Raw genomic sequence first — 27,197 nt, 5'->3', positions numbered from 1 at the left:
TCAATGAGGAGGCCAGCCCCACAGTATTTATGTTTGTATATGTAATTTATTGTACTGTCTGTCTCCCCCTTTAGATGGTGAGCTCCTTATAGGCATGAAATGTGTTTACCAACTTTGTTGTATTGCCTGATCCCAGGCACTTAGTACAGTGCTCAATAAAGCACTCCATAAATATCATTCATTTATTGATTGATTGAGGCTGATGCAATAGTCAAGGCAGGATACGATTAGTGCTTGGAGCAGCATGGTAACAGTTTGGATGGAAAGGAAAGGATGGTTTCTAGAGTTGTTGTGAAGATAGAATGAACAGGATATCATAATAATAATGATAGTATTTGTTAAGCACTTGCTATGTGTCAAGCACTGTTCTAAGCACTGAGGTAGATACAAGGTAATCAAGTTGTCCCGCATGAGGCTCACAGACTTCATCCCCATTTTCCAGATGAGGTAACTGAAGCACAGAGAAGTGAAGTGACTTGCCCAAAGTCACACAGCTGACGAGTGAAGGAGCAGGGATTCGAACCCATGATCTCTGACTCCCAAGCCTGGGCTCTTTCCACTGAGCCACGCTGCGTCTCGTGATACTATGTGGTTTGAATGAAGAGATGATTCGGAGATCGTGGCAATGCTACAGACTTGTGAGATATGGAGGAGGGTGATGTCCATTGTGATAGGAAAGTGAAGGGGAGAACTGGATTTGGGAGGGAAGATGAGGAACTTTGGGACATGTTAGGTTCAAAGCAAGAAGGGAAAAATCAATCAATCACATATTTATTGAGCACTTTGTGCAGAGCACTGTACTAACTGCTTTGGGGAGAACAATACAAGAGAATTAGCAGTCACATTCCCTGCTAATGAGCTTACAGTCTAGAAATGGAGACAGTGATAAGAATAAATTATCAATTTATAATATATAATTGAGAAACACAGGAAGAAATTCCCAAAGTAGTAAAGAAGGACCCTCATCAGCATTCACCTGGGGTTTCTATTTATTTAATAAATATAAAGCAATGTGGGCATTTATCATTGGCTGTGGTAGGCTTGTAATTATTTAATAAGGCATGCTGGAGATCCAGCTATCATGATCTAAGTGCTTGTAATCTCTCCAGGGTGTAATTATCTCTAGATAAGCTTGCCCCTTGAAGACATCTGTATTGCTATTATGAAAAATGTTTATTTTGGTAAGGACATACATTCTGTGGTCAAACAGCATTAAACTGTCAAATCAGGGTGTTAACAGCAGTTTGAATGAGGAGAAGCGGTTGGAAGTATGAACTCAACCCATGTAGATGATCGCTTGGGCAATTTGCAAAGACTCAAAAATCATTTTTATGAACTGGAGGGAGCTGTGGGTCGAGGGAGGATTTTTTTTAAAGATGGGGATATATAAGCATGCTTGAAAGGAGTGTTTAAGAAGCAGTTGGAAAGTGAACAATTGAAGATGGCAGTCTAGGAGGGAAGAAGATGGGGCGAGTTTTAAAAAGACATGAAGGTATGGGGTCAGAAGCAAAGTTTAGAGAGGAGGTGAGAGATCTCAACTGAGTTCCTGCAGGGAATATAGGGAGAGTTGAAGAGGGTGGAGGAAGTAGAGCATTTCAGAGGAGCAAGGGAGATTTTAGTGAGATCACGCTTTATGGTTTCTATTTCACTGATAAAGTACGTAGCCATGTCATTAATCGAAACTCCTCGCCATTGGCTTTAAGGCACTCAATCTTCTCTCTACTTTTTATTTTATCTTGCTGATCTCCTACCACAATCCAACCTTCACACTCTGCTCCTGTAATACTAACCTTCTCTCTGTTCCTCCAGATCATCTATCCCAATGCCAACCTTTTGTCCATGTTCTTCTTTGGGCCTGAAACCCCCTTCCCTTTCGTAGCCAACAAATGACCACTTTCCCCACCTTCCACAGCCCTCTTAAAATCCCATTTCCTATAAGAGACCTTCCCTGATTTAGCCCTTATTTCACCTACCCTTCGGCATTACCTATGAACTCAGGTCTCTATCTCTTAAGAACTCGATATTCACCCCGCTATCAGCCTCCTGCCTTTATGAACATATCCTTCAACTGCCATTTCCTTTACCTGTAATTCATTTTAATGTTTGTCTCCCCTCTAGACTGTAAGATCCTTGTGGACAGGGAATATTTCTATCAATTCTTTTGTGGTGTATTTTCTCAAGTGCTGCATGGCCTAGGGGAGAAATCATGGGCCTGGGAATCAGAAGGATATAGGTTCCAAGCCTGGCTCTGCCCTGACTGCTGTGTGACCTTGGGAAAGTCACTTTACTTCTCTGTGCCTCAGTTACCTCATATGTAAAATGGGGATTAAGACTGTGGGACATGGTTTATGTCCAACCTGATTAATTTGTATCTAACCCAGCACTTAGTACAGTGCCTGGCACATAGTAAATGATTAACAAATATCATAAAGAAAGTGCTTAATACACTTCTCTTAACTTGAAAACACACAGTAAATACCAAGTGATTGATTCATTAATTTCCCTATTCACCAATAAGCTTGTGATTTTTTGGACACTAATCCTAGGGCACATGGTCAGCTACAGTCCAGAGATATTCCCCTGCCTCCCGGAGAATGGCCCAAAACCCCTTTAACTGTCTATTTTCCAACTCCAAAAGCAGAACACAAATTTACCCAGAGAGAAAGTGAAGCTATTGGTAGTCAAAACTTCCATCAGCTCCTTCTATGTCCCCCAATAAAATAGGAGGTTGATGAAAGAGTATCCATTTCTTCCCTCCTACCCCAAATAGTTGATACCTGACTCTTCCTCACCCCATTCCCTAGAGAGCAGGTCTGGATATTCAGGCTCATTTTTCATTAGATAATAATCACCTTGAGTTTAGTATCCATAAGGACCCATCACCCGATGTGCAGGTGAATCCCTGCCTCTCCGGAGCTTTTCTAGGATCCAAGTCTAAATTCCCCAAATGGAAATAGGCTTTACAGCTGACAATAGTGAAAAGGCACTCTGACTTTGCATCCTAGCTAAGAATTACCCTGAGAGGTATGCATGGCAGGAGGGAGTAAATCATTCTATCCCGGCACACATCCTGTGCCTTAAACAGAATGGACCAGTTATCTCCTGCCACGTTCCAATTAAAATTGTCCCCTGCGATCTTTGGTTTCCCACTAATTTGATGAGTTCCTTTAATTTGATAAAAATGTCTTGGCTTCTATCCTCGCTCATTTTGACAGAGAGGATCTGCTCCATGGATTGCTTCAGTTCCTCCCTATTACAAATTTCTTTCTACTTAAGAGTTTTTAGCCACTGAACAGGATTCTTTGAGGCTGGATCATTCAGGTGAATGTAAGATTTTAATAATGAACCATGTCATAATGGGACATCCTATCTCTGGAGAATTCTGTTAGCATTTAAAATCCTCAATCCTCATGAATCTAAATATCTTCTGGTCTCAGTGCCTGAACTCAGGTTCTAATCCCTGATCCGTTGCTTTTCTGCTGTGTGTGTTTGGGTGAGTCACTTCACTTCTCTGTGCCCCAGTTTACCTCATCTGCAAAATGGAGATTAAGACTTTGAGCCTCATGTGGGATGTGGACTGTGACCAACGTGATTAGCTTGTATCCACCCCAGCGCTTAATACAGTGCTTGGCCCAGAGTAAGCACTTAACACATACCACAAAAGGTACTGTTAAGCAACCAAGTATCCTTACTTCTTGGAACAGTGCCTTAACCCAGAATGTTCACTGGCATTATGCTAAAGCACTATTCAAGACCGTTGCAAGATAGAGCATCGAGGCTATTTGTTTTTACACCACAAATAAACTACAGAACTACAGAAACTCTTTAGCTTTTCGTGCCTTTAAGCAGGGAGAGGCTGGGTATCCATTCTCCCAAAGATTTTGTTTCTGGTCATTTCGAGGCTAAGGTTATTACAAAAATGAAATAGTGGAATGCTCTTCTCGCTCACTGGTTCGCCAAACAGTTTTTCCACTACTCATTTCTGCATTGTATAAATTTAATGATCTATCTATCAGGGAGTAATGTGATCATCAAAAAAGATAAATAGTTACTAGGCTGACCTACCCTTTGCTATTAAGGGAAAAGCTTAGTAGTATAAACTGGTAAGTCAGGTTTAATATCTTTTGCTACCTATCACGGGATTGTTAATGACTGAAGCTGGAATGACTATTTAATCTCTCCCTAGCCGAACAGTCCTACGTCACTGCATTGTGTGACCATCGTGTGAAATTCATCACTATTATAAATAGAAATAACAATTTTTGATAGAGCTGGATAGGAGACAAGACAAATAGAAAATGCAGCTTAACTAGTTTAGATTCAAGCCACTCAGGCAGTTTCACATTATTCTTGGTTCCCCTGTCATGTCACGTTTATCTTCCTTGTCCATAAAACAAAATTGATTACACACTTTGTCTGACTTTTCCTTCAATGTGCTATTGTCATAATTTGGAGGGAAAGTAGGCTGTATTATTTTATCTGTCTTGCCCAATGTGCGTTTTGCCCGAAGGTTTAAGAAAATAAGAGATTGACAGTCTTTAGAGAGAAAGGGGCTCAACTGGTAGACGAGTAACAGCCTAGACAGCCACAGAAGAGATTTGAGAAGACATTTAGAACAATCTGTGTCATTCTAGCAGAATGGCTCCCCTTTAGCATTCTCCATTCCCCATGTGGCTTCTCGGCTGAGAATTGCACCGAAGGAAGCATATCGGTCCCAATTGCAGAAGTTGTTATCCTTTGATGTGGCATCTCTCTGCTGGGGACTGGACTAAGACCACCGATTTGTTTGATTTAGGTCAAATTACGGTCCCTCATTAGCTGCTAATTACTCTTGGTGACTGCTACTTTGCTACTCTTAATTTTGTCTCACTTTATGGGTAAATGTTCTGTCTTACCTGAGGATGGGGGAGACTGGCTCGTTTCCTAATGAGGATGGGGTAGAGGGAGTGGATTGAAATTGAAGTCTGTGGGAGAAACTCCTAACTACTGACTTTCAGATGTGCAGTCGGTTCTCTCTCCCGCTCCTTGTCTTCACTTCTCTCCTACTACAACCCAACTAGCACACTTTGTTCCTCCTAAGCCAACTTACACGTTAGGCCTTTTCTCATCTCTCTCACCATCATCTTCTTGCTCATGCCCTCCCTTCTGCCTGGAACTTCCTCTCCGTTAACATCGGCAGCCTACTGCTCTTCCAGAAGCAGCATGGTTTAGCAGAGAGAGCATGCACCTGGAAGTCAGAAGGACCTGGGTTCTAATCCTGGCTCCGTCGCTTGTCTGCTGTGTGACCTCGGTCAGGTCACTTCACTACTCAGGACCTCAGTTCCATCACCTGTAAAATAGGGATTAAGACTGTGAGCCCTATTTAGGACGGGGACTCTGTCCAACACAACACAATTACCTTGCATCTACCCCAATGCTTAGTATAGTGCCTGGCACATGGTAAACACTTAACAAATGCCACAATTATTACTGATTATTATTGTCAATGCTGCTATAGAATCACATCTCCTCCAGGATATTAATCTCCTCCCTGATCAATCTCTCCTCTTCCCACCCAATTTCCCCCATTCTGCCACTTGAGCACTTCCCCACCAATGAAGCGCTTGCACACCACAACTCCCATAGGCCTTATGACCATATCTTTAGATTCTATTGCTTCCCTCTATCTGTAATTTATTTTGTCAGTCTCCTCTGCTAGAATGGAAACCCTATTAAATCAACGTTCATAGTGGAAAGAGCCCGGCCTTGGAAGTCAGAGGTCATGGGTTCTAATCCCAGCTCTGCCACATGTCTGCTGTGTGACTGTGGGCAAGTCACTTAACTTCTTTGTGCCTCAGTTACCTCATCTATAAAATGGGGATTAACTGTGAGCCTCACGTGGGACAACCTGATTACCCTGTATCTACCCCTGCGCTTAGAACAGTGCTCTGCATATAGTAAGCGTTTAACAAATAGCAACATTAGTCTACTAACTCTATTGTTCTCTCTCAAGTGTTTTGTACAATGTCCAGCAGAGAGTAAACATTCAGTAAGCACTGTTGATTGATCGATTCCTTTGTCAAAGTCCCCACTGCCCATATTAGTGTCTCAGCCTCCCTGTGAGTTAGAAAATGCAGGTATTATTACTGAGGCCCAGAGAGGTTAAGCAACTTTCCCAGAGTCACACAGCTGTCCAGTCCTTTGACTTTTAGATCTGTGCTCTTTCCACTAGTCCATTCTGCTGACTTAGAGAAGGAGCAAGGCATAGTACGAGAAGAAGCGTGGCTCACTGGAAAGAGCACGGGCTTTGGAGTCAGAGGTCATGGGTTCGAACCCCGGATCTGCCACTTGCCAGGTGTGTGAATTTGGGCAAGTCACTTAACTTCTCGGTGCCTCAGTTCCCTCATCTGCAAAATGGGGATTAAGACTGTGAGCCCCACGTAGGACAACCTGATTCCCCTGTGTCTACCCCAGTGCTTAGAACAGTGCTTGGCACATAGTAAGCGCTTAACAAATACCAACATTATAGTAAAGAGGGAATGGGCCCAAAAGTCAGAAGGTCAAGGGATCTAATCCTGGCCCCACTGATTGTCTGCTGTGTGACCTTGGTCAAGGTACTTCGCTTCTCCAGACCTCAGTTACCTCATCTGTAAAAATGGTGATTGCAACTGTGAACCCCACATGGGACAGGAACTCTGTCCAACCCTATTTGCTTGCAATCACCACAGCACTTAGTATGGTGCCTGGCACATAGTAAGTGCTTAACAAGTACCATAATCATTATTATTATATTAGATGAACCACTGCACATCTGAACCTTGAACTGGGAGGCTGGTGGTATGTGGTTCTGTTTTATTTCTTAAATCTATGCTGCTCCACTGTAGCCTGAGCAGTAAGTGACCAATAAAGGCCAAGGTAGTAGAATCATCCTGGCAAATAGAAAAACCAAAGCTTATTTGATTAACCTGCCCACGCCTCAAGAGGCTTGCTAGTAACAGAGTCAACATGACAAACTTGCTTTCACTACTTGTCTGGCTACTTCTCCTTCGGTTTGTACTTCCCTGTAAACATTCCCTTTCTTCATCCTTTCCTTCGAGACATGCTTCATTTTAACTTTGCGAACATTGATTTTCATTCCTTTCTCACTCTATCATCCATTCTCAATATCTCCTTATCTAGTCACATTATATCATTCAGTTGTACATGTGACTATGTGATTAATTATTGTTTTGCTCATGTAAATTTTCCCCTGGATGTTCTTCAATTGAGCGATCAATTAGTGGGATTATTGAGTGTTTATTGTGTGCAGAGCATTATACTAAGCACTTGGGAGAATACAATGCAGTAGAGCTAGTAAACACAATCCCTGTCCTCAAGGGGCTTACAATATAGTTGGGGAGACAGATATGAAAATATATTATTCTATTATAATTTTTCAGAACCTAATTGCAAAAGAAAATGAAAAGGAGGGAATCTATGAAGAGATAATATAGTATAGTAGTTTTTTTTTTCCTCTGGAGGAGAAAACTGATTGAAAACAATCAACATAGAAGCTCTATAAATAAGACAATGTTGTTAGATCTGAGAGTAATGGTGATTAGGGTTGACAAGACAAAATGTTCAAATAAAAAAATGTAAAATTAGATGTTAGGCAGGAAAGCTAACTCTATGTTCAATTAGTATGGTAACCAAATTTATTAAATTTTGGGGGAAAAGAAAACACTAAAATGTAATATTTTCAGATTTCTATGGTAACCACAAGTGCAAACGAGGCTTTAACAATACTAATTCCTAATGCCCATCTTTTCATGTTACTGAATAGTCCACTGAAAGGAAAGCTTGTAAGAATATTTTGACATGTTTTTCCATAGACAGTGTGATCAGACAGAGCTGCTAAAATTCCTTTCTGTGTAAACCTGATCCCCATAACCTTCCTCCCTATTCAGGTCCTGGGCCCAATCTAATTTCTCTTCAGCCCCTAGCATGAAAGCTTCTGATAATTTGCATGGTGACTTTACATAGACAGTGAAGCATCACTAAATGAATTGAGGATGACTGTACGTTTCTCTATAGGATCATGATTATTTTGAGCACTACAAGCCTGAACCCCTTTCATGGTTCAAAAGAGTTGGTATGCAGTTTTGCACTGTGGGTCCCAGGTAGAATGTTGCATCTAGAGCATGTAATTGTTTCTCGTATGCTAGTTTTAAACTCTTTCCTTGAACACTAAAACTTTGACAGAGAGCCTGGGTGGAGACAAAATAGCTAAATCCTTTAATGTGGAATTATATTTCCCAGCAACATGTGCTTTCAATAAGGTGAGGCTATTTGATTGCAAATTACATGGAATTCATTTAAAGGTAAATAATTAGCTGTTGGGATAAACGTTTCCATTAACAATTACAACATAACAAATGTATCATACTAAAAATCAAAACCCTTGAGGTTTTTTAAGAGCACAGCTGATTCAAAAGTATAACTTCATAGACAGTGAATTCCTGACAGCTGTAGTCCAAGAAAAAAAAATGGTGGGTGTGATCCAATCAATTGCTCAATGGACTGCCTTTGAATAATCCTAGGAAATTGAAAGATGTAATCCCCCAAATGTTATGAAACTGTTTCAGTCACAAGAGTCTAAAGTTTAGGGGAGAAATTCCACTTGTGAACTTTGAACTACACCTTTGTCTCCATAAATTCATCATATGGACTTCATAAATTGCAAGGGACTCTGTCTACTATGGATGTAGCCAGTTGTCCTCTACATCATTCATTCTATCGTATTTATTGAGCACTTAGTATGTGCAGAGCACTATACTATGCACTTGGGAGAGTACATGTGTAAACAGACACATTCCCTGCTCCCAAAGAGTTTATAGTCTAGAGGGATGAATTTACCTGATCACTTGGGAAATTGACATTAATAATAATCGTAATAATAATAGTATTTGTTAAGCACTTACTGTGTTTCAAGTACTATTCTAAGTGCTGAGGTAGATACAAGCTAATCAGATTAGATACAGTCCGTGTCCCATATGGGGTTCACAAATGCTATTCCTGGTTTTCCAGATGAGGTGACTGAGACACAGAGACATGAAGTAGCTTGCCCAAGGTCACACAACAGACAAGTGGCAGAGCCAGGATCTGACTTCCAGGCCCATGCTGTATCCACTAGGCCATGCTGCTTCCCACAGTGCATTAACACTACAGGTTGGTTGGGAACTCCCATTTCAGAGCTGTAAGTGGTTCTTTTGTGGCTTCCCAAAAATCTAACATCCCACATAATAGTTTGGTATTAGGAAAATCAGTCTTCCCCGACTGCATGTTCATTCAAACCAGTGCTTGTTTAAAAAGACTATCTTTCACCGCATCTTAATAGTATGAATTGAGCAGCCCATTTTCCTTACGCTAAATTATGTGAGGACAAGATGTGGTTAGAAGAGATAATATGGGGGTCTTGTTGACCACTTAGTGGCATGGGGATGAGTATGAACTAATGACTTTCTTCCCTGTCTCTGCTTGGAAGTATACCACTGACCCATAGGATGGAAGCGATACAGTATGTGAATAAAACTGAACGGAAAAACTGAACGGAAGGACTAATAACTAACAAAAGTCTTGAGAAGGAGCCCTTGAATTTTTGTGGCACTACCTGGAGTCTTATTAATAGTCCTCCCATCTCAATCAAATCTCCTCACTCTCAGTTCACTTTAGTGATTTGGATTCTCCCACTGGGAACGGCCGAGGGACATTGGTCCTGAGTCTTTAGGGCCAAGAATCTCAGAGAAGGAATGGGATTAACATGAGATTGCTTTGCTCTGCACCACTCACACTCTCTCTTTCCTGCCTGTTGTGTTCACCCTGGGGCAATGAGTGAAACACAGAGGTGTGACACATTGTGATGTACGTGAAAAAAATCTTGCCGCACATAAACCTCTTACAGCCACATAGTGCCAGTACTAGGCCTAAGAACCATGACACAGCCTTGACAGCTACTGAGCCCTTCACCATCCATGTTAGCCAGCTACTATGCAATATTCCTTCCTTAGGGAAGCAGCATGGTCCAGTGGAAAGAGAATGATCTTGGAAATCAGAGAACCTGGGTTCTAATCCTGGCTCTGCCACATGTCTGCTGTGTGACCTTGGGCAAGTCACTTCACTTCTCTATGCCTCAGATACCTCATCTGTAAAATGGGGATTAAGAATGGGAGCCCCATGTGGGAGAGGGACTGTGTCTGACCTGATTACCCTGTGCCTACACCAGTGCTTAGAACAGTGTTTGGCCCATAGTAAGTGCTTAACAAATATCACAGTTACTATTATGATTATTGTTATTATTAGGCTGTCCATCTCTCAGAATGCCCCAGGTGGTTCTTTGGATAATCCACTTCACCACTAATAATATATTTCCAGCTGGTAAAACAGGATTAGAATTACTGATTCAAGGGGTAGCACTCTGTCCCCTCAACTAATAGCAGTGTTAAAGGGCAGATAAGAAAGAGACCTGTTGAGGCTTTGAAGCCAAAGGAATGAAATCTTTGGTTGTTGCAGAGGGAAATGAGTACTCACTGGGGATTTTAATGTAAGTTCCTTGAGGGCAGGGATTGTGTCTACCAATTCTATTTTATTGTGCTCTCCCAAGTATGTGGTACAGTGCTCTTCACAGAGTAAATGCTCAATAAATGCCTTTGATCAAATGATTTCGAAAAGAGGAAGATATGTGAGCATAATAACATTTTAGAAAGGTGATGTGGAATGCAGAGTGAGAAATAGACTGAAGAGGGGAGAGGTTAGAGTCAGGGAGACCAGTGAGAAGGCTAATACGGTGTGAGAGATCCATTTATAGATTTATGTCCTTTAGATTCAAATAATTCACTGGGGTGATGAAATTCAACCTTTGGTGTATGTGTGGCTGAAAAGGCCAATGGTAATGATAATAATGATAGTACTTGTTCAATGCTTACTATGTGCCAAGCACTGTTCTAAGAGGAAGGGGGGCAGATACAAGTTAATTATGTTGGACACAGTCCCTGTCCCACACAGAGCTCCCAGTTTTAATCCCCATTTTACAGAAGAGTAAACTGAAGCACAGAGAAGTGAAGGTACTTGCCCAAGCTCACACAGAAGACTTATGGTGGGGCCAGGATTAGAACCCAGGTCCTTCTGACTTCCAGGCTCGTGCTCTATTCACTAAGCCATGCTGCTTCTCCAGCAGTTCCACCCACATTGTGCCCATACAGAGACTGCTCTATTCTGCTGTTATGGTACGTTTGTTGCTTGCAGTTCCTACTGAAGGCAACATCATCCCTTTCTTCTTCTTAATGCTGACCAGTAGTTGTAGATTCAGTATCTGTTTATCTACCCCTTCTAACTCTGTTCAAATTCATATTTGGTATCTGATTCAGTAGCTTTCTCTCTGAATACATGCTCAATATTAGGGTCAGGCATCTTGTGAATAGTTCATGTGAACCCTACATTTCTTTCATTTCCTTCCGTTTGTTAGCAAGACTTTGTTCTATTTGATTTTGCTATTTGGAAGAGGAGGAGGAAGAAGAAGAGAAGGAACAGGAAGAGAAGGTGAGAGAGGGGGGGCTGGGCGGGTGCGAGAGCAAGACAGAGAATGTGCCTCATCCCTGTTCTGGAATTCACAATTTACAAGAACTGGTTTGTTGTTCTTGTGAAATTGTTTAAGCAAAGATATCCACCACAGAGAGCACCAACCTCAAAAACTGTTTCTTATTCATCGGAGGAAACAGCTTGGGCCAAAATGGAAGAACCTGAGGGACCCACAGTAGTTTGCTTGTTTTCTTTAGCTTTTTCCATTTTGTATTTCAATTAATTTTCCCTCTGAGAAAATCTGACAAGAAAACAGAATGGTAAGGCAGTTTTATTTAAACATAGCTGTCTAGGGAAAGAAAATGAAAGAGTACAGATGTAAGACTGAACCAACTAAAATCTTAATTAATATTTTAAGACTTTATGGGATTTTGCTGCTGAATGTTATTCATGGTCCTATCTATACTGGGGGAAAAAAAGAACAAGATGTGAAATATTCAAAGATAGATATTGTGCATATCATCATTTACGTACTCAAAACCAAAAAAAATGTGCTTTCAGTTACATATCCACCATCCTACCCAATCACCCTTTGCACCGACTAAGATGCATACGGACTCGGCCAGTGTGTATTATTATAATAACATTAACAGAGAGAATAATTGATTGAGGAAAATCAGAAAATTATTTGAGGATGATTTACTGCAGACATACTACAAGACAGCCATGATGTAGCCCTTCATTTTTAAAGAACATCGTATTTGTGATATATTTGTGTTTATTGCTTTCCCTGGTAAGTTGTGTAAGGATTTAGGAGACATACATGAAATGTTTAAGATCAAATGGACTGGAAATATTAAAATATTAAGGGCTTCACTGAAATTAAATATTTATGCAGGTGCGATGTAATTTACATGCAGTCGATGTCAAAAAAAATTAAACAATCAATGTAAAAGTATAAAACCAAGGCCAGTAATTCTATCAGGGTGTGAAATTGAATGATAGAGATTGTTGTCAGTGTTAGCAGTTTTTCATTAGATCTGCAGAAAATGTATTGCTGCACATTTCGTATATTTAATGTGGATTTTTTTCATGCCTGAAAAGGTCTATTTTACTTAAAAGGCAATTTGGGAAGAAACCATGCAAGTTTCCTAACTGCCCTGACATTGCCCCTAAGCTTCTCTGCCTTTGACTCTGAAAAAGACCCTGGCAATTATGAAGAAAAGATAGTATCCTGTGGTCTTACAAAGGCACATTTGGACAAGAAACCATTCCATTTTCCCTAGTAATGCAGGCATTCATTTTGAACCCTGGGGCCAAAGGCTATTAACTGGCAGAAATAGCTGAGTGTTCTTTGTTTAATGTCTAATGTATAATTTGTCATTGCAAATTATATGATGATATTATAGTAATCGTAATAATAGTGCTGGATTCTAAGTCTAGCTAAGCCACGTACCTGCTGTGTGATGTTGGGCACATCACTTGACTTTTCTGTACCTCATCACTTCTTCTGTTATGCGGCATTAAAATACCTGTTCACCCTCCATGTTAGACTGTGACTCCATGTGCAACAGGGACCGTGCCCTGATTGCATCTAAACCAGTGCTTAGTAGAAACATGTGTTTAGCATTTAGCAAGTACCACAGTTATTAATATCAATAGTAGCATTTACTGAACACCCATTTGATGCCATGCATTGCATTAGGTAGTTGAAAAGTACAGTGTAACGAAGTGACGCCTTCCCTACCCTCAGTGAACTCAAACTCTCCAGGGGAAAACAGAAGTTCTAACCCATAAGCTCTTTGCAGATAGGAAACATGTCTATTATTCTGTTATATTGTATTATCCCAACTGCTTAGTACACTGCTCTGCACGCAGTAAGCCATCAGTAAATATAATTGACTTGTAAACAAATTGACAACTAGAGTGGGCAAGAGAGATCTAACAGACATATATTTTAGGGTTAAGAAGGGTATAACTAAGTTCAAAAGTGCTAAAGTTGGCCGAAGGGATGATATTGCCAAGGATGCTTGGAAATTACTCAGGAAAAACTCATTGGAGGAGTGGGATTGGGGGAGGAATTTGAATGTGAGGAATGCTGTGGTCTGTCTGATGTGGAATGCAGGAAGTTCCAAGCTGGGAGATCAGCGTGAACAAGCAGTCGGAAATCGGAGAAGGTTGGCTTAGGAGGAAAGAAGACAATGAGTTGGAGAATAGCAGGTAAAGAACAGATTGGTAAGGTGGAGCTGGGTGGTGGAGAGCCAGAAGCTGATTTGGAGGCATTTTTATTTGCTGTGGTGTCTGGTTTGGCACCCGGAGTCAGTGCCAAAGCAGGAATTCAGGAAATGACTGGAATATGCCCGCTATTTTCCTTAAGTCTCAGAAAAAAGTCCCTGAAACAATGTCATCCTTCTTCGTCGATGCTCTTGCAGCTGCTCTAGGAATCTAGTCTAGCTCCTTCCTAGCGCCCAAGGGTAGCAATTTTAGGGAATTTAGCTTGTCGCACCCACAACACCACCAACCCCCTCACACACATGCAGAGCTACACAAGCACCCATTCCATTTCCATTTCTTTTAATGGCTCTCTGGTGCTTGGCTCCATTTACAAACTACACTTCCTCCTCCAAACTCCTTTTTCTTTTGGAATAATAGATTCAAGAGCAGGTTGTGCCAATTTCAATTTAAGGAGCAGTGAGGACGCTCAGGACTGCAAGCAAGGCTTGACCTCTCATCCAAAAAGAGAACGCACCCACAGCACAGAGTAATACTCTGTCCATCAAGGATGCCTCATGACATTCAGTAACATGACAGCTATGTCTGGGGCTTTGACAAAGAGAGTCCACAGTTCAAGCTTTGGAATAATAATGCCGCAACGTGTAACCTTCCCTGGGAGGGTAATGTTTGCTCCCTCCAAATGTCCCACTAGGAACATATTCACTGAGGTGTCACGAGGAGCAGCTGAACATTTCTGCTTTAAAATTCTGGTAGCAAACTCCATAGTAGCATCTCCCCCAACTTCCTCTTTCCCCCTCCAAGTTTTAGGTGGCTACTGCGCCATCTGAAATATCACTTAGCAGTAATGGTTCTCTGGAGGTGGAACGTGCTGAATATGTTTTCAGTGTGTTTAAGGATGGGAGCACTCAGATAAAATATGAATCAACCTAAAGCCTGATTCTCTGAAACGAACCTGAATGGCCTTTTTTCAAACCAGAAAAGGCTCAGTTCCAAAATGGCCTCCCTCAAAAGAGGCATCTCTGTAAATGTCATTTAGAGGGTTTCCCCTGATAATGAGAACAAGAGGGATGCAAGGACTGGGTCAGGAAGTGAGGGAAGAGAGGTGAAAATGACAGCTTAAAAACCTTGTGATTGTCAAAAATTGGATGAATGAGGAAGTGGGTGGAGAGGAGGAGTAGGGAGTGAGAGAGTTAAGGTCTCCAAACGTAAGGGGAGCAAGGTTGTTGAAGTTGCAAATCCTTCTTGAACTAAGTTCCATCTTGAACTAAGTTTAGGGTCCTCTCACCTATTGAAAATAGCTGTTCTCTTCCATTTTTCTTTCTATTAATCCTGTATCTATTGCAATTCACTGATGGGGCTGGGGATTATTAACTACAAAGACCTCTACTTCAAACATGAATTTCTTACCCTTACATTCAGTGGGCTGAAATTCAGTAGCACAATCCCCTGCCTTAATTAGAGGCACTTTTATCTCTCAGCTGTGTATTAACCCTTGCTCTACCTCAGCTCTAATCCCTAATGTCATTACTGGGGAGGGAGTCCTGCTATTGGTCTAGTGGATTGAGCTCTACCCTGGGACTCAGGAGACCTGGATTTCTAGTCCCAGACTTGCCTATAATTGACTAATGTGGATGAAAACTGATCAGACCTTTCATAGCATGTTGCATCCCTGTCCTGCAGTTACTCTTGTGCCTCAGGAGGAACAAGAGAGGGTCAGTGTCTCTGCCCAAATCACCATCACCGCATCATTTCTTCTGAGCAGATTCTCAGTTTCAGGACTGAGGTTCGTATGTCATTCCTGTTTGGAGACGACAACCTTCAACCACTGCGATGCTACAGGTTTTTTTTTTTACAAATCTATTCTCCTGTTTTGGGCGGGGGGCTTTGAATAAAACATTAGAGCAGGGTTAGTAGCATCTTTGGACCTAAGAGCCATCAGGAGGAGAAAGGCGTGCCCACTTTTGCCACTGCTGGCCTGAGAAAAAGAAAAGGAGGAGAGGAAGCCTTCCCTGAAGGATCTCTCATCTCTCTTCCCTCTCCAGTTTCCCTCTCTAATACATTGCCTCTAAGCACTTGACTACCCAGCTCACCCTCATCCCCCCAGCCCTGATGTACATAACCTTATACTTTGCCGCTTCTCTTATCTTTAATTCATTTTATTGTCTGTCTTCCCCTCTAGACCATAAGCGCATTGTGGGCAGGAAACAAGTCTACCAACTCTGTTATACTGTAGTCTCCCAAGTGCTTAGTATAATGCTCTGCACACAGTAAGCACTCAATAAATAAGATTGATTAATTGATCGATTGAATGGTTAGGATTAGACCAGAGGTTTGCAACCTAAGGGTCTGAGCCGTATCTCCTCTTCTTGAAAACAAATGTGGCTCTTGAAATGAGAAGGTAGGGGATGTGATGAGGCATTGAAATTAAACTGTGAGCCCCATGTGGGACAGGGATTGTGTCTGACTTGATTAATTTGTATCTGCCCCAGCGCTTGGGACAGTGTTTGACACCTAGGAGGTGATCAACAAATAATGTAATAATTTATCATTATTAATTGTAATAATAATACTTATGGTATTTATTAAGCCCTTGCTATGTGGCCATGCACTGTACTATGCACTGAGGGGGATAGAAGCATATCGGGTTGGATATAGTCCCTGTTCCACCTAGGGCTCACAGTCTTAGTCCAATTTTACAGATGAGGTAACAGGCACAGAAAAGTTACGTGACTTGCCTAAGGCCACATAGACAAGTGGCAGAGCCTGGATTAGAATCCACGACCTTCTGACTCCCAGGCCTGAGTTTTATCCACTACAAGAGGCCGCTTTTCTATGATAATTATGATTACGATCATTATGATAATGAAGTTTCCTTAGTGGGTGTTTTCTATCTATGGCTGGCTCTTTGTGTATCAACTGCTCAAAGGTTTCCTTTGTTGATCTCTGTTAATGATAATAATAATGATGATGGCATTTGTTAAGCGTTTGCTAAGTGTAAAGCACTGTTCTAAGTGCTGGGAGGAATATAAGATGATGGGGTTGTCCCACGTGGGGCTCACAGTCTTAATCCCCATTTTACAGATGAGGTAACTGAGGCACAGAGAGGTTAAGTGACTTGCCCAAAGTCACACAGCTGACAAGTGGCAGAGTGGGTATTAGAACCCTTGACCTCTGACTCCTAAACCCGAGCTCTTTCCACTGAGCCACGTTTCTTTGGCTTTTGGTACAAAACCTGTACCAAGCCCCCACTTTAGAGAGCAGAGAGGAGCTGGTGGGCTCAAGACCACCGTACAGGCATCCCGAACAACCACCATGACAACCCAGATGACAGGGTGACAACCGTGGACCTAAAAGAGGCGGCAGAATCAGCAATGGACCCTGCAAGGAGTCACTGACGGAGCCCGGCCAGAAGCTGGAGACATCTAGAATTCATTTAATCAGTTGTATTTATCGAGCGCTTACTATGTGCAGAGCACTGTACTAAGCACTTGGAAAGTACAGACTTGTGTGTAGCACAGGGACCAAGAGTTGCCAACAGCTGACATATGGAGTCTTCTATTTGTGTTCTCTGCAGCATCTGCAGGGGATTTTTTGAACTTGGATGAATCATCTGCATATATTACAGCACAGTAAGCACAATTTTGTTGCATGTGGATTCTTCTAAGACCCACCACCCCATATAGACAAGCCATCTAGAGCCAATGCCGGGGTTTATTATAGAAGGTAGGAATCATATCTAAAAGATTCCTAGAGTGAAAATTACAGTAGTGACAGAAATTCGTAACAGTCTCCTTATGAAAATGGAAATTACAACCCACGCTGAGAAATTAACTGTAGAACCAAAGCTAATGCCTTTCCCAGTATGAGACACTCCGTTCACTACAGCTGTTGCATCCAAAAGACCATCTGTAACGTGCATCCGGGGAACCATTTGAGATGTTAAATATGTCGAAAGGGGCTCGCGTATATAAAAATTGAGGCCGGGAAAAGTAACCCTCAAGCCACCGACAGGTCTGCTGTCCATTTTCTTCATTCTCACCTCATGGAGCAAAGAGTGATTACATATACATTTAGCCAATCGCGTGAAGATGATAAACACTGGCTAAGTGCTAAAAGTATAACCTCCAGAGAGCTATCAGTTTATTTAAAAGGAAATTGAAAATACAAGGGGAAAAGATCCCAGCTAGAAGGGATATGTAATATATGGCCAGTATTAGCTCCCCAGATATGTAACCAGACCCTCATATCAATTTTCAAGGAAATTAAATTTCTTTCAAAGAGCTTCTGACTAGTGAAGGGCACTCAACAAATGTTTGGAGTGGAGGGGTCACTGTTGCCGGCGGCAATCTGTGTTTCAAAAAAAAACCCAAACCCAAAGATTGCTTAAAATGTATGTTGATAAGAAATGATGCTTTTTCTGTGGTTGCCAATTATAATACTTAAAGGGACAGAAAGAAAGCAAGAGGGAAAGGGAGAGAGGGAGAGTGTTGCCCTTCTGACTTAAAAGCGATGTGACATGTTACCCATTTATGAAACGTGATTGAGAAGGCCAACTCACAGACCAACATTCTCTTCCACACTATTAGTGTGCAAGATTGTCTCTTACAGTGCTGCTGTCTTTTCTTCTCTTGCAGCCACTGTTTTGATTCTGCCTGCTAGAGTAGCATTACTTTCCATCAATAGTTAGTAATTTCTGAGTGCCTGTTGAGTGCAAAGCACTACACTAAGCATTTAGGAGAATATACAGGAACAAAACACATGTTCTCTGCCCTCAAGAAGCTTACAGTCAAGTGGAGAGAGACAATCAAAACACTTTTACAAATGAAAGTAGCAGTAAGAAAAATAAGGATGTGATACAAATTAAAGGATTTGGGATGTCAGGATGTCGGGGGGGAATGTTATATTTCATATATCAGGATGAAATAGCATGTTGAGTTGACAACTTCGCTCTAGACTGCAAGCTGTTTTAGGCAGAGAATGTGTCTGTTCACTGTTATTTTGTACTCTCCCAAGTGCTTAGTACAGTGCTCTGCACACAGTAAGTGCTCAAATATGATTGAATGAATGAATTTGGATGTCATCCACTAATTAGGAAAGACTTCCTGGAAGAAGTGGAATTTTAGGAGGTGGGATCTGGAAAATTTGTGGGGAACAGAATTTCAGATAGGAGAAATAGCCTGAGCATGAGGTCAAAAGGTGAGAGTTGAAAGTGAAATATAGTTAGAAAATGAAATTAGGGAGAGCAGAGAGCAAGCTGTGGAGTAATGGGTGAAGGGTCAATATGTGAGATGGAGAAATTTGATGATTAGGCTTGAGGAGAATTGTGAGGAGTATTTGCTTGATGCAGAGGGAAATGGCTACTCTTTGGAGGTTTTTGAGGGGTGGAGATATGTGCTAAGTGACATTTCAGAAAGGTGATCTGTACAGAATGCAGAACAAACTTAATGGAGCAAAGGCTGGAGTTGGGAACATAAGCGAGGAGACTAAAAAGGTAGCCGACCATACTAAGACAAGGGCTTGAATTAGTGTGATGACAACTTAGATGGAAAGAAAGGATACATATAGAAAATGCTGAGGAGAAAGCAAGGCAGAAGATAGCAGTCGTTTGAAAGTGAGAGCTGAAAGGCAGGAATGAATTGAAGACGATATCAAGGTTGCAGGGATTTAAGACATGTTTGATGTGACGTGCTGTCAGGATATTCAAATGTTGATATCCTGATGGTGAGAGGAGGTGAACAATTGTTGATGAGAGGTTGGGACAGGAAAGGTAGATTTGGGTCTTATTTTCATAGAGAGGGAAGCTTGAGGCAAATGAGTGGATGAACTCCCCTAGGTTGTGAAGCATAGAGTCAGAAGAGTAGAAGTCCTAGACCACAACACCCTGCTAGGATATGAAAGGTAGAAGACAAGTCAGTGAAGAAGACTATGAAGAAACAGTCAGAGTGGTAGAAGAAAAACCAGGAGAGTGCTGCGAGAGTCTCAGCGTTTTTGACGAATGATTGGGGCAGGGTCAAAATGAGAAGGCTTTGCTATAAGAAAATCAACTCATTTTTATTTGCCTCAGGCCAGACTGTTTTGACTGCTTCTTCTGTCTCGTCATCTGAATCTTTGCTTCGTGGGTATTTCAAACTTTCTTCTGTTTTCTTTGTTTTGAGTTCCCCCGCTCCAACTCATTATAGAGCAGTTGTGTGGGTAGCCTGGTCACCTCTACTCTCCTTTCAGGTGCCGCACAGCAATAGCTTGGCATAACAAGCATTTCTGTGATGTGATGGAATGACTACATTCTGGGAGTGTCTTGTTATTGCTGTTAAATAAGACCCCTAGGTGATATAGCCATAACTGCCCTATGAAGTGGGCTGTAGAATCTAGAGAAAATATAAGCTTCACAGCATTAAAAAAAATTGAACAATCACTTTGGCTGCTGTTAGATGCTCCATTGACCCCACACTTGATCCCTAGAGACAACCTGGTTTTCTCCATCATGTTTACACTTCTTTCCCTAGCCTTTTATTGTTGGCCTCTCTTTTGGCGCTCACCTCCGCCCTTCTCTAGTTTTTCTTCCTTCCTTCCTTCCTTCCTTCCTTCCTTCCTTCCTTCCTTCCTTCCTTCCTTCCTTCCTTCCTTCCTTCCTTCCTTCCTTCCTTCCTTCCTTCCTTCCTTCCTTCCTTCCTTCCTTCCTTCCGTCCTTCCTTCCTTCCTTCCGTCCTTCCTTCCGTCCTTCCGTCCTTCCTTCCTTCCTTCCCTTCTTCCCTTCTTTCTTCCCTTCCCTTCTTTCTTCCCTTCCCTTCTTTCTTCCCTTTCCTTTCCTTCCTTCCCTTTCCTTCACGCTGAGAAGCAGCGTGGGTCAGTGGAAAGAGCACGGGCTTTGGAGTCAGGGGTCATGAGTTCGAATGCCAGCTCTGCCACTTGTCAGCTGTGTGACTTTGGGCAAGTCACTTAACTTCTCTGTGCCTCAGTTACCTCATCTGTAAAATGGGGATGAAGACTGTGAGCCCCACGTGGGACAACCTGATTCCCCTGTGTCTACCCCAGCGCTTAGAACAGTGCTCTGCACATAGGAAGCGCTTAACAAATACCAACATTATTTTGCCTTATTGCTGGAATTTAGGGATAGCATTCAGTTTGATACTGTCAATAGAGATCCTTGGTTTTGGGTAAGGATTGGCAGTCCTGGCTGGTTCGTAAACACAGTAACACAACACTCTGGATAACATGTTATTGCACATATCCATCTATCTAAATAGTTCACTTAAATGAAGCTCTTGTTGCATCAAAGGAGATTATGGTGGCCTGTCAGTGAGGTTTCAGCCTACCAGTCTGAACTTTGGCTAAGACTGGGAGTTCTTATGGTTGTTCTGACAGGGGCAAGATCAAGTCTTCCCTTGGTATCAATCCATCGATCACATTTACTGAGTGCTTAGTGTGTGCAGAGCACTGTATTAAGCACTTGGAAGAGTACAACAGGCGGGAGAAGTGTTCCTTGCCCCACAGGACCTTATGGTCTAGAGGGAAACCAGTTACAATACCAGAAGACCTGGGAAATTTCACCTCGACCAACCTCCCCCCCACCACTGAACAGATAGCTTCCACTTGTAAGCATGAGAATCTTAGCTTAACTCCTTAATAGTGCATCCACAAGACATTTCCTTGTATTTTGTACTCTCCCAAGAAGTTGGTACAGTGCTCTGTACACAGTAAGCACTCGGTAAATATGATCAATTGCCCATAATCCCCTCACCTCCCAGGTGGCAATGTCAGTGAAAAGATATTGAAACACCCTCCAGCAGAAATTCAAAAGACCAGGGACCCCAAAGCGGAATCGGCAAGAATTTTAGAAATATTAGCAAGGTGAGCTTAAGTAGGCCCGGACAACATTTTAAAAACACTTTAATTTGGAGAAGAATTTCCCAGCAGCCAAGAAACACCTGCTCTCATTTCTGATGAGTGCATCGTCTGTACCTTGCATGGCAACTGACTCAGAAACCTCCTCAAATGCACCTTCAGATACTTAATCAATACATTCCCTAGAAACACTCTCCAAAGTACTTTAATCTCCAACATTAGCGTGGTGGTTTGTACGATTAAGATGAAGATGATTCTAAGGGTACTAACTCACCATTAAGTACAAGCAGATGTGTACATCACCATTTATAGAAAATGACATTCAGTACCCAGTAATGATAACCATATTGTGTCCACAGATTAATCATACTGAGCAGGTAGTAATGCTTTTCCATGGATCACATGATAACTGCCGACAGAGAAAGGTGGTGGGCCTAATTATTTAGTTTTGAAGAGCTAAACTTCAGGTACATAGCAGTGTTGAAATTAAAGTAAGATTATAGTGAATGCATTTGTAAAAATATGACTATATGCAGCTCTGTTACTGGCACTTGAACCAGTGCTTCCCTGATCGCCTCAAGAAGTGGAATTAATCTGGGTGAACTTGCCAAAGTAATAATACCAGGCACTACAGGCTTTTTCAAATGCAGATGTACTGAACAGTTAGTGAATGATTCACTAAATCAAACTGCCTGCAAATGATTCAAAATTGCATTGTCTTGAGGATATCAAATCTTTTGCCCAAAATATTCTTTCAACAAAGTGGAATTTTGCTGTCTAAGTTTGCAAAAAGAGCTTGACCCTTTGATGTTCATGATGGGGATCAAATGACAACTCCAGACCATTCTAGCAAACTCATACTGGCTATTTGTCTGAATTTCTCCCCAATGTTAGCCTACCAAAATGATAATGATAAGAAAAACAGTACCATGGACTGTACATGAGCTCGTAAAATCAGGCAGCAAACCTACAGATCCAGGAAAAACAAAGGTCACTATCAGCAGTAAAACACTCTGAAAATCCATCAGATGATCTAATAAAGAACAGAAGGGAGAATTTGGCCCAAGATTTAGTTGCCCACCTGCAAGCTATTTTTAGAGGTTCCCAAGAGAATAATTTCTATGCAGGTCCCCATAAAAATGACTCTGTAGTTGAATCTTCACTCAAAGTCCAAACCACTCCTCCGTTCCGCCTGTTATATGCTTAAATGAAAAACCAAAGGAAAATAAACTAAACCGGAAACACTCAAATAGCCGAAAACATGCCTGTCCATGGCATGAAAGGATGCTGCTTCTACTCCTGCTAATTGCCGTTAAGTGCTTCTTGCTCCTCACTCAGGCAACAGGAAATTTGGAACTTTATACAAACAGCTCGAGAAACCCCAGCTACTCAAGGGGAAGAGGAAAATGACTTCCACATTCTTATTGATCTCTTGAGGCAGGTAGTTATTGTAAAGGAATATTGCTTGGTCTTATCTGTCTGACTATAGAAAGGGGACTTGCCAGTGGAAGGATGGGTGTCTGGGTGCTTTACAAGCCTCTTCTTCGAGATGAGATTGAATGGTAAAACATCAAATGGAGAACACCAGGAAACAGGCCTATAACTCAAATATGCTTTTTCTATGTTGGAGGTGAAGCTAGATGAAATCCCAGCAGCTTGAAATAGAACTGTAGAGAGTTGCCACTCAACAGCCCAGCAAGCATTTACCCATTTCCGCTGAAGAATCCAAGAATCCACCTAACCCCTGGGCCAGTGTCTGTCAGAGCTGAGCTAGCCATTCTACATCTGCAAGAGAGCCAAGATATTCAGAGTCACCACCTCCTCCACAATCAGTTCCACCTCCACAGGTTTCTCTCCAGGAGGGAAGATAAAAGATGGGAAGAAGAATTCACTCACTGCATTTGATGGATTTTTTTTCTTTTTTCCTTTTTTAAAGTGGTGACATGGAGAGGCAGCGGCTTCCAGGTTTAAAGTCTGGGCCAGCAAAATGGAGTCAACCGTCACCCAACAGTATTTATTAGCCACAACTGCATGGGTCAGGCATGGGTTCTTTTTCAAAGGAATTTTCCTGTAGAACTTTGTTTTCCAATGCTTTACTCTGCTTGAACCACTTCTTACTTGAGATTATGGTGCTCCTGTGAGTACAACTCATATGTGTTACACTGGGTATGTTGGGTAATATGAAGATGTCTAGACAAGTAAGCTCACTGTGGGCTGGGAATGCGTCTCCCAACTCCGTTATGTTGTACTCTTCCAAGCATTTCGTGCAGTCCTCTGCAGAGAGTATGCGTTCAAGGAACACAAAAGATTGATGTCATGCCCAGCATTTTACTGGTCAGGCTGTACTTATTATATACTATATAATTATATATAGTGCCCTACTATAGTCAGGCACTGTACTAAATGCTTGGGAAATTACAATAGAACCAGTAGACATGATTTCTGCCATCACTGGCTTAATATCCTACAACTTCTATCTGGAAGAGGGGGGGAAAGGGAAGGACTTAAACCCTCACATTCTTCCCCATCTCCTCCAGGTCCATGGGGAACACCAACACCATTTGTAAGTCACAGAAGTCAATCACAAGAGCAAAGGCAGAGGCAGGCTGAGTGCTTAAAATGAAAATACCAGATTTCAAGAAGTCCAGTGGAGTTTACTGATATTGGACTGGGGGCAGACCAACTGAAAACAAGACTACCTGGTAAAAAACAAAAACAAATGGCATATGAATGGTCACCCTAATGGAGATTGGACAAGACTAAACTGATTAGACTGTAAACCTGTCAAAGGGCAGGGACTGTCTCTATCTGTTACCGATTTGTACATTCCAAGTGCTTAGTACAGTGCTCTACACATAGTAAGTGCTCAATAAATACTATTGAATTAATTTCCAGAATCACCAGCCACCATCTGCTCCAAGAGCCTGACTGACAACTAGCAATTTGGCAGCTTTTTCTCTCGCATCAGAGTTGGCCCATCGGGTAAGATCTGGAGACGTTCTCAGACATAAGGTCACCCAAGGGTGGACATTGCAGCTTGGGGATCCCCAAGCCGCCTGTCTGTCTCCCCCTGTAAACTGTAAACTCACTGAGGACAGGGCATGTGTTTGTTACATTGTTATATCATACTCTCCTAAGCACTTAGAACAGTGCTCTGCACACAGTAAGTGCTCAATAAATAAGATTGATCGGCTGACTGACTGACCAGTAAAGCCTTGTCTACCTTCTCTCTCTCCTCATGTTTTCAGCTCTTTCTAGGCCTGAAGGTCATGGGTTCTAATCTTGGCTCAGCCAGTTGTCTGCTGTGTGACCTTGGGCAAATCACTTCACTTCTCTGGACCTCAGTTACCTCATATGTAAAATGGGGATTAAGACTGTGAGCCCCAAATAGGAGAGGGACTAGGCCCAACCCAATTTGCTTGTATCTACCCCACTGCTTAGTACAGTGCCTGGTACATAGTAAGCTCTTAACAAATACCATATTTATATATTCAGCCCAAGGAGGAGTGGAGGTGAAGCATAATGGCCCTGAACGGGAAGCCAGCTGAAAGGATGAATGGTGGTAAGTAATCCCGGAGGGGTGCCAGACCCTGCTCAAGACAGCACCACCAAACTGGAATACAGAGGGCTACCGTCAGCTCACACAACCATCCCGTGTGGCCCTAGGCAGGGTGCGGAGACCAGGGGGCCATTCTGGAGGGGTCATTAGGAAAGCCAGCTTACGCTCTTCCTGTTCCTGCTCTCTCAGCAGCTGGACAAAACCTCAGGCCTACCCTGGGGACCCGTGGGCTCCCTCGTCAAGCCCAGGCTGAAGTCACATGACCCCAGCCTCTGTAAATGGAAATGCCTCTTCCTTTTCATCCCCCATTTCCCGCTCACGCATCAAACCTTGTCTTTCTAGAGCAGCCAGACACCTAAGAATGTCTTGTCCTTGACCCTGGACAAGTCAGTTTCTACTTATGACCCTGGCCCCAGAAGACTGAAGAGCTTAGCCAGTGCATCACACTACACTATCACACCAGAAGAAAGAGAAATCATCCCCAAAGGGGAAGATACACACACACACACACACACACACACACACACACACACACACACACACACAGAGTGAACCAACTGCTGTTTAGTTATTCATCAAACCTATATTTCAGGTTATATAGTTATATATAAAAAAACCCTATATTTGCCAGGAGTCATTTCAATTATAAATCTTTTCCAATCTTCAGCAAATGAGATTAACACCACCCAGCATTCCTGGAGAGCAACTGCCCATTGTGGTGAGTGAGAGTGACTCCATCTTATATTATTTGACCCTGGGAGCAACAAAGTAAAAGGACAAACTCCATCTTGTATTTTTTGACTCCAGGAACAACAAGGTCAAAAGGATGATTTAGAGAAGAAACTGTATTATCTCTCTGAAGAATTTTGAGGAAAAGAACTGATTTGTTTAGCTGAGGGCTTAAGGAGGGGCTAAACTGCTCTGCTGGTCAGGAAGAGGACTGCCGGATGGAGCTATGCCCACAGGGGAATAAGCCCGGGTGGAGGGGACGCCATTCCCTCTGGTTTAACTGGTAATGAGCAGAAGACAGCAGGCAATCCTGAGCAGCCCCCCGCTACAATCCCCCAAGAAAAGTGGATTAAAGTGGGGGAAGAACTGGCCCTCTTTGCCTGATTTGCCTGGCATGGAACCACCTAATCCACACACCTGAGACACCTATGGCTGCCATGGCCCAGCACCTAAGACTTGAACCAGGATGAGGACGAGCTTCGGGTGGTCTGACTCCTTGAAACTCCTCTAAAATGGGATCGTCTTCACCAAGACTTAGGGAAAACCAGGACGATGACGAGCTGTGGGCAGTCCTACTCCTTTAAACTATCATCTTCACTGAAACTTGGGGCAGACCATTTGGATTGGTAACTATAAGTGTTTTGCTTTGTGTTTGTGTGTGTGTGTGCTTATGTGGCTAATCCCTGTTTGAGTAAAATAAAGCTTTCCACTGTAACAGTGTTGTTTGGATTTACTTTTTGAACCTATCACTTGACCGCCCAAAATTAATAAGGGCGTCAAATTCCTGCTTAAGTAAGGGTTCATAGGTCCAGCACCTTGATATTGTGCAGGAGCGATCCCTAGGCGAGGCTCATAACACCCATCAGATCCTTAAACTAATCGTGAGCTACATCCAAGGTCATAATCTCACAGAAAAGAAGTCTCTAATGCAAAGCTAGTTGCTAGCATTCATGCCATTAAGAAATAGGTTTAATACTTTGATTTTTGTTTTCTAAAATAGAAATAGTTCCTTCTCCCATGCAGAAATAGTAGCTAAATCAAGAAGTCTGATATCTGGCACACTATTCAATGTTCCTCAGCTATTAGATCTGTAGTCAGTCAATCAAAGGTATTAAACATCTGTTGGTGCAGAACATTGTACTAAACATATGGGAGAGCACAACAGAATCATTATATGTGAACCTTGCCCTCAAGGAGTTTACAGCCTAGCAGAATAAAGCAACAACATTATGTCTGTATTTCAGTTGGGGTTCTTATGTTGGACTTCAAACTAATCCATCAAAATGAGTGTGCTGGTGTG

General features: G+C 42.2%; 1 long non-coding RNA gene across 2 annotated transcripts in view; it reads left to right on the top strand.

Moving 5' to 3' along the window:
* The window catches only part of LOC103165940, a 33,778-nt gene extending 7,166 nt beyond the window's left edge, over positions 1 to 26,612 (top strand). Inside the window, exons 1-5 of one of the 2 annotated variants that reach the window (XR_484713.3) lie at positions 24,189 to 24,311; positions 24,505 to 24,591; positions 25,105 to 25,171; positions 25,836 to 25,886; positions 25,976 to 26,612. This is a non-coding gene — a long non-coding RNA (uncharacterized LOC103165940). Of the gene's footprint in view, positions 1 to 24,188; positions 24,312 to 24,504; positions 24,592 to 25,104; positions 25,172 to 25,835; positions 25,887 to 25,975 lie in introns of those variants that run through there. The other variant, XR_003753456.2, reaches the window with a different exon arrangement.
* The last annotated feature ends 585 nt before the right edge of the window (positions 26,613 to 27,197 follow it).

The sequence above is a fragment of the Ornithorhynchus anatinus genome, chromosome 18 (assembly GCF_004115215.2).
Source record: "Ornithorhynchus anatinus isolate Pmale09 chromosome 18, mOrnAna1.pri.v4, whole genome shotgun sequence".
NCBI classification, from domain to species: domain Eukaryota; kingdom Metazoa; phylum Chordata; class Mammalia; order Monotremata; family Ornithorhynchidae; genus Ornithorhynchus; species Ornithorhynchus anatinus.
Note: the sequence above shows the minus strand (reverse complement) of the source record. Positions and strands in the feature narration are given on the sequence as shown.